Raw genomic sequence first — 7,748 nt, 5'->3', positions numbered from 1 at the left:
CAATTAATTCTATGTTAGCAACCTTATTTTCAATAATTTCAAGCCTTTGCATTACATGCTCCAAATATAATATAGTTCCATTAACCAAGAGAGGAGGTGAGCCAAATAAATCTAACATAGCATTATAAGAATCAAAAGTATGGCTACCCAAAAATTTCCCTCCGGTAATAGTATCAAGAATATAACGGTGCCAAGGAGTAATGCCTACATCAAAATTGCGAAGAAGAACGGAAGTAGATTTCTTCCTAGTAGATCTACTTTGAGCATTGCAAATTCTATACCAAGCATCTTTTAGATTTTCTCCCCCCCTTTGCTTAAAATTTAGAATTTCATTCTCGGGAGACAGCGGAGAAGATAAGGGACTAGCCGTAATGACAAGCAAGCAAACTAAAACACAAGCAAACAAAAAGCAAGCGGGAAAAAAGAGGCAAATAGAGAGGGAGGATAGAGAGAGAGAGGGCGAATAAAACGGCAAGGGTGAAGTGGGGGAGAGGAAAACGAGAGGCAAATGGCAAATAATGTAATGCGGGAGATAAGGGTATGTGATGGGTACTTGGTATGTTGACTTTTGCGAAGACCTCCCCGGCAACGGCGCTAGAAACCCTTCTTGCTACCTCTTGAGCAATGCGTTGGTTTTCCCCGAAGAGGAAGGGATGATGCAACAAAGTAGCGTAAGTATTTCCCTCAGTTTTTGAGAACCAAGGTATCAATCCAGTAGGAGGCTACGCGCGAGTCCCTCATACCTGCACAAAACAAATAAATCCTCGCAACCAACGCAAATAGGGGTTGTCAATCCCTATAAGGCCACTTATGAGAGTGAGATCTGATAGATATGATAAAGATAATATTTTTGGTATTTTTATGATAAAGATGCAAAGTAAAATAAAGGCAAAGTAAATAGCAAAGGAAATAACTAAGTAGAAGGAGATCAATATGATAAAGATAGACCCAGGGGCCATAGGTTTCACTAGTGGCTTCTCTCGAGAGCATAAGTATTCTATGGTGGGTGAACAAATTACTGTTGAGCAATTGACAGAATTGAGCATAGTTATGAGAATATCTAGGCATGATCATGTATATAGGCATCACGTCCGAGACAAGTAGACCGACTCCTGCCTGCATCTACTACTATTACTCCACTCATCGACCGCTATCCAGCATGCATCTAGAGTATTAAGTTAAAAACAGAGTAACGCCTTAAGCAAGATGACATGATGTAGAGGGATAGACTCATGCAACATGAAGAAAACCCCGTCTTGTTATCCTCGATGGCAACAATACAATACGTGCCTTCCTGCTCCTACTATCACTGGGAAAGGACACCGCAAGATTGAACCCAAAGCTAAGCACTTCTCCCATTGCAAGAAAAATCAATCTAGTAGGCCAAACCAAAATGATAATTCGAAGAGACTTGCAAAGATAACCAATCATACATAAAAGAATTCAGAGAAGATTCAAATATTATTCATAGATAGACTTGATCATAAACCCACAATTCATCGGTCTCAACAAACACATCGCCAAAAGAAGATTACATCGAATAGATCTCGACAAGAGAGGGGGAGAACATTGTATTGAGATCCAAAAAGAGAGAAGAAGCCATCTAGCTACTAACTATGGACCCGTAGGTCTGAGGTAAACTACTCACACTTCATCGGAGAGGCTATGGTGTTGATGTAGAAGCCCTCCGTGATCGATGCCCCCTCCAGCGGAGCTCCGGAACAGGCTCCAAGATGGGATCTCGTGGATACATAAAGTTACGGCTGTGGAATTAGGGTTTTGGCTCCATTTCTGATCGTTTGGGGGTATGTGGATATATATATAGGAGGAAGGAGTACGTCGGTGGAGCAACAGGGGGCCCACGAGGGTGGAGGGTGCGCCTGGGGGGTAGGCGCGCCCCCTACCTCGTGGCCTCCTCTTTTCTTTCTTGACGTAGGGTCAAAGTCCCCCGGGTCTTGTTCGTTGAGAAAATCACGTTCCCGAAGGTTTCATTCCGTTTGGACTCCGTTTGATATTCCTTTTCTTCGAAACCCTAAAACAGGCAAAAAACAGCAATTCTGGGTTGGGCCTCCGGTTAATAGGTTAGTCCCAAAAATAATATAAAAGTAGAAAATAAAGCCCAATAATGTCCAAAACAGTAGATAATATAGCATGGAGCAATCAAAAATAATAGATACATTGGAGACGTATCAATGATCACGGACATGGCGAGGAGTCTCGAAATGGTCGAGACATAAAGATTGATATATTGGATAACTATATTCGGACACTGTCGTGGAATTGCCATGGCAGATCCTAGTGTGAGGACTTAGTCATGAGGCCAACACATCTATGTGGTAGCCTGAGAGGGGTTGATCGGGATGAGAGACGCGAGGCGGATCAACACACAAGAAAAGGATTTAGACTGCTTCGGGCCCCGGGAAACATCATCCAGTAATAGCCCTACATGCTGTTTGTGGCTAGGTCTCATTATGCTCATCAGGGAGACGCTGCATAAGCCGGCTCCCCTTTTAGTTGTGTCTAGCCTTAGCGATTATTTTTCTTGCTGGTCCCCCTTGGGGAGCCCTGCCCCTCCTTATATAAGTTAGTGGGGCGGGTTACATGTGGAGTCCTATTAGGATTAGGACTAGTCTACCTTCTAATACAAACCGGATACAAGTCCGGGTCTTGACACCTTGTAAGGGAAATATTCCTCACGCCTTTCCTCTTAAACTGGCCCACCATTAACATAAATCGGCCTTCTGAGCCTTGGGCCTTGTCATCCATCTGTTCCGCCCGCCGGGTTACCAGTGAGTCATAATGTTCAGGCGGGTTGCTTGTAAACCGTCTGGTCAGGGCGGGTCGCCAGTGAATCGCTAAGTGTCAACCGGGTTATATTTACGGCCGGGTGATACGTCTCCAACATATCTATAATTTTTGATTGCTCCATGCTATATTATCTACTGTTTTGGACTATATTGGGCTTTATTTTCCACTTTTATATTATTTTTGGGACTAACCTATTAATCGGAGGCCCAACCCAGAATTGCTGTTTTTTGCCTATTTCAGTGTTTCGAAGAAAAGGAGTATCAAACGGAGACGAAACGGAACGAAATCAACTGGAGAAGTTATTTTTGGAAGGAAAGCTACCAGAAAAGCTTGGAGTGCATGTCAGAAAAGAAGGGAGGTGCCCACAAGGGTGGGGGCGCGCCCCTGCCTCGTGGCCCCCCCTTCGGTCCACTGACATACTTCTTTCACCCATATATACCTACGTATCCTAAAACTTCCAGAACAGAGAATAGATCGGGAGTTCCGCCGCCAGAAGCCTCCGTAACCACCGAAAGCCAATCTAGAACCGTTCCGGCACCCTTCCGGAGGGGGCAATCCTTCTCCGGTGGCCATCTTCATCATCCCAGTGCTCTCCATGATGAGGAGGGAGTAGTTCTCCCTCGGGGCTGAGGGTATGTACCAGTAGCTATGTGTTTGATCTCTCTCTCTCTCTCTCTCTCTCGTGTTCTTGAGGTGATACGATCTTGATGTATCGCGAGCTTTGCTATTATAGTTGGATCCTATGATGTTTTCTCCCCCTCTACTCTCTTGTAATGATTTGAGTTTCCCCTTTGAAGTAATCTTATCGGATTGAGTCTTTAAAGATTTGAGAACACTTGATGTATGTCTTGCCATGCGTATCTGTGGTGACAATGGGATATCACGTGATTCACTTGATGTATGTTTTGGTGACCAACTTGTGGGTTCCGCCCATGAACCTATGCATAGGGGTTGGCACACGTTTTCGTCGTGATTCTCGGGTAGAACTTTGGGGCACTCTTTGAGGTTCTATGTGTTGGTTGAATAGATGAATCTAAGATTGTGTGATGCATATCGTATAATCATACCTACGGATACTTGAGGTGACATTGGAGTATATAGGTGGCATTAGGGTTTTGGTTGATTTGTGTCTTAAGGTGTTATTCTAGTACGAACTCTAGGGCTGTTTGTGACACCTATAGGAATAGCCCAATGGATTGATTGGAAAGAATAACTTTGAGGTGGTTTCGTACCCTACCATAATTTCTTCATTTGTTCTCCGCTATTAGTGACTTTGGAGTGACTCTTTGTTGCATGTTGAGGGATAATTATGTGATCCAATTATGTTATTATTGATGAGAGGACTTGCACTAGTGAAAGTATGAACCTTAGGCCTTGTTTCCAAGCATTGCAATACCGTTTACGCTCACTTTTACCATTAGTTACCTTGCTGTTTTTATAATTTAAGATTACAAGTACCTTTATCTACTATCCATATACCACTTGTTTCACCATCTCTTCGCCGAACTAGTGCACCTATACAATTTACCATTGTATTGGGTGTATTGGGGACACAAGAGACTCTTTGTTATTTGGTTGCAGGGTTGCTTGAGAGAGACCATCTTCATCCTACGCCTCCTACGGATTGATAAACCTTAGTTCATCCACTTGAGGGAAATTTGCTACTATCCTACAAACCTCTGCACTTGGAGGCCCAACAATGTCTACAAGAAGAAGGTTGTGTAGTAGACATCAAGCTCTTTTCTGGCGCTGTTGCCGGGGAGGTGAGTGCTTGAAGGTATATCTTTAGATCTTGCAATCGAGTCTTTTAGTTTCTTGTTTTATCACTAGTTTAGTTTATAAAAGAAAATTACAAAAAAAATGGAATTGAGTCTACCTCATACGCTTCATCTTTTTAATATCTTTCGTGAGTATGATGGAAAGGAAAAATGTGCTCAAATGCTAGAAGAAGAATTACATAGAATGCTTGGCACTAATATTTTGAATGATGAGCATGATTGCAATGTTTTTAGTATGAATTCTTTGAATATCCATGATAGTAATGATGATTGCACTAGTTATGATAAAAATGCCTCCTATAAACATGTTAATTTTTGTGGAGTGCATTGGGTTTGTAAGTACACACCAAATAGGGAAGATAGATATTGCAAGAGGCATAAGTACTTAGAAACCAAATTGTTGCAAGAAGAGCTAGATGAATGTGCTGAAAATTTAATTTTTCTTAGCCCTACTTGTGAACTTTGCAATGAACGTGATCATTTTAGTACCCAATGCAAATTGTTTCATGATCGTATCTTGTCCAAAAATTGTGATGACTTGATTTCCCTTGCACATCGTAATGAACTTAGTTTGCTCTTGGGTTATGAAGAAATTAAACGTATAACTAAGGATATTCCAAAATTTGCCCGTGATAAAGTTCTTCATTTTGATATAGAGAAAATTTATATGTATTGTGCGGTTGCATTGAAAATCCTTATATTGCCAATTACATAAAGAAAATAAAACAAATAGAGGATGAAGAGAATACTAACGAAAGGGAAGAGACTTCCCAATATCCTCCTATTATTTCTTATGATGAATCAGGTAACGAGGAGGAGCCTTCTATTCAACCAATCTCATTAATAAGGAGCTCCAAAAATAGGATTGAACCCACACATGAGGTGAGGAATAAGGAAATAAAAATAAAGAGAGGTAAAAAGGTATCTCTCCCAAATAAGGTTGCTCCTATTATTGTTGTGCCTCATGAAAATGAAGATGATACACTTGATGATGATCTCGTTATGCCTATTTCTTGTTGTGATGATTATGATTGGGAAGATAATGATACTTCTTATGATCTTAAAAATCTTTTTGGCACTTGCTTGGAAGAATATGATAATTGCTATACTATTGGTGTTATCCATACTATTAATGATGAGAGTGATTATGCTTATGATACGAAAAGGCCCAAGCTTGGGGATGCTATGTTTGATGAAGATGATGTTTTTGAGAATATATTTGCTGTAATTAATGTTTGTCCCAAGCTTGGGGATGCTACGCTTAATGAAGATGATATTTTTAGTATCCCAAGTTTTGATATGCAAATTTATAATGATAATAACATGCCTCCTACTTATAATAATTATTGTGATGATACATATGCTATAAAAAGTAGTGAGGATTATATTTATAAAACTTGTCATGATTATGGTTACCCCTTTTCTGAACATTTCTCTTTTAATGCGGAAACAATTTGTAGGATCCAAGTCTCTTATGATACTCCCACTATTCCGAATGAGAAGAATTTTGCTTATGTGGAGAGTAATAAAATTTCTATGCTTGTAGATCATGAAAAGAATGCTTTAGGTGCTGGTTATATTGTTGAATTCATTCATGATGCTACTGAATATTATTATGAGGAAGGAATATATGCTTGTAGGAATTGCAATAATATCAAGTTTCCTCTCTATGTGCTTAAAGTTTTGAAGTTATGCTTGTTTTGCCCTCCTATGCTAGTTGATTATTGTTCCCACAAGTTTTTTGCTCACAAAATCCCTATGCATAGGAAGTGGGTTAGACTTAAATGTGCTAGTCATATTCTTCATGATGCTCTCTTTATGTTACAATTCTTATCCTTTATGTGAGCATCGTTGAAATCATCATGCCTAGCTAGGGGCGTTAAACGATAGCGCTTGTTGGGAGGCAACCCAACTTTATTTTTGTTCCTTGCTTTTTTTTCCTGTTTAGTAATAAATAAATTATTTAGCCTCTGTTTGGTTGTGTTTTTTGTGTTTAATTAGTGTTTGTGCCAAGTAGAACCGTTGGGAAGACTTGGGGAAAGTCTTGTTGAACTTGCTGTAAAAAACAGAAACTTTAGCGCTCACGAGAGCTGCTGTAATTTTTATTTGGAAAGTGATATTTAGTTAATTATTTTTGCAGATGATTAATAGATAAATTACTCACGTCCAGCAATTTATTTTATAATTTTTGGGGTTCCATATCTTGCGCTAGCTACAGATTACTACAGACTGTTCTGTTTTTGACAGATTCTGTTTTTCGTGTGTTGTTTGCTTATTTTGATGAATCTATGACTAGTAAAATAGTTTATAATCCATAGATAAGTTGGAATACAGTAGGTATAACACCAATATAAATAAAGAATGAGTTCATTACAGTACCTTGAACTGGTCTTTTGTTTTCTTTCGCTAACGGAGCTCACGAGATTTTCTACTTTAAGTTTTGTGTTGTGAAGTTTTCAAGTTTTGGGTAAAGATTTGATGGATTATGGAACAAGAAGTGGCAAGAGACTAAGCTTGGGGATTCCCATGGAACCCCCAAGATAATCTAAGGACACCTAAAAGCCAAAGCTTGGGGATGCCCCGGAAGGCATCCCCTCTTTCGTCTACTTCTATCGGTAACTTTACTTGGAGCTATATTTTTATTCACCACATGATATGTGTTTTGCTTGGAGCGTCTTTTATGATTTGAGTCTTTGCTTGTTAGTTTACCACAATAATCCTTGCTGTACACACCTTTTGAGAGAGCCATACATGATTTGGAATTTAATAGAATAATCTATGTGCTTCACTTATATCTTTTGAGCCTTATAGTTTTGCTCTAGTGCTTCACTTATATCTTTTAGAGCACGGTGGTGGATTTGTTTTATAGAAACTATTGTTCTCTCATGCTTCACTTAGATTATTTTGAGAGTCTTAATAGCATGGTAATTTGCTTAAAATCCTAATATGCTTGGTATGCAAGATTAATAATAAAACTTTTGTATGAGTGTGTTGAATACTAAGAAAAGTTTGATGCTTGATGATTGTTTTGAGATATGGAGGTAATAATATCAAAGTCATGCTAGTTGAGTAGTTGTGAAATTGAGAAATACTTGTGTTGAGGTTTGCAAGTCCCGTAGCATGCACGTATGGTAAACGTTATGCAACAAATTTGAAACATGA

This window comes from Triticum aestivum, chromosome 7A, assembly GCF_018294505.1.
Source record: "Triticum aestivum cultivar Chinese Spring chromosome 7A, IWGSC CS RefSeq v2.1, whole genome shotgun sequence".
Lineage (NCBI taxonomy): Eukaryota > Viridiplantae > Streptophyta > Magnoliopsida > Poales > Poaceae > Triticum > Triticum aestivum.
The sequence above is the reverse complement of the archived record's forward strand: the minus strand, read 5'-3'. Positions refer to the sequence as shown.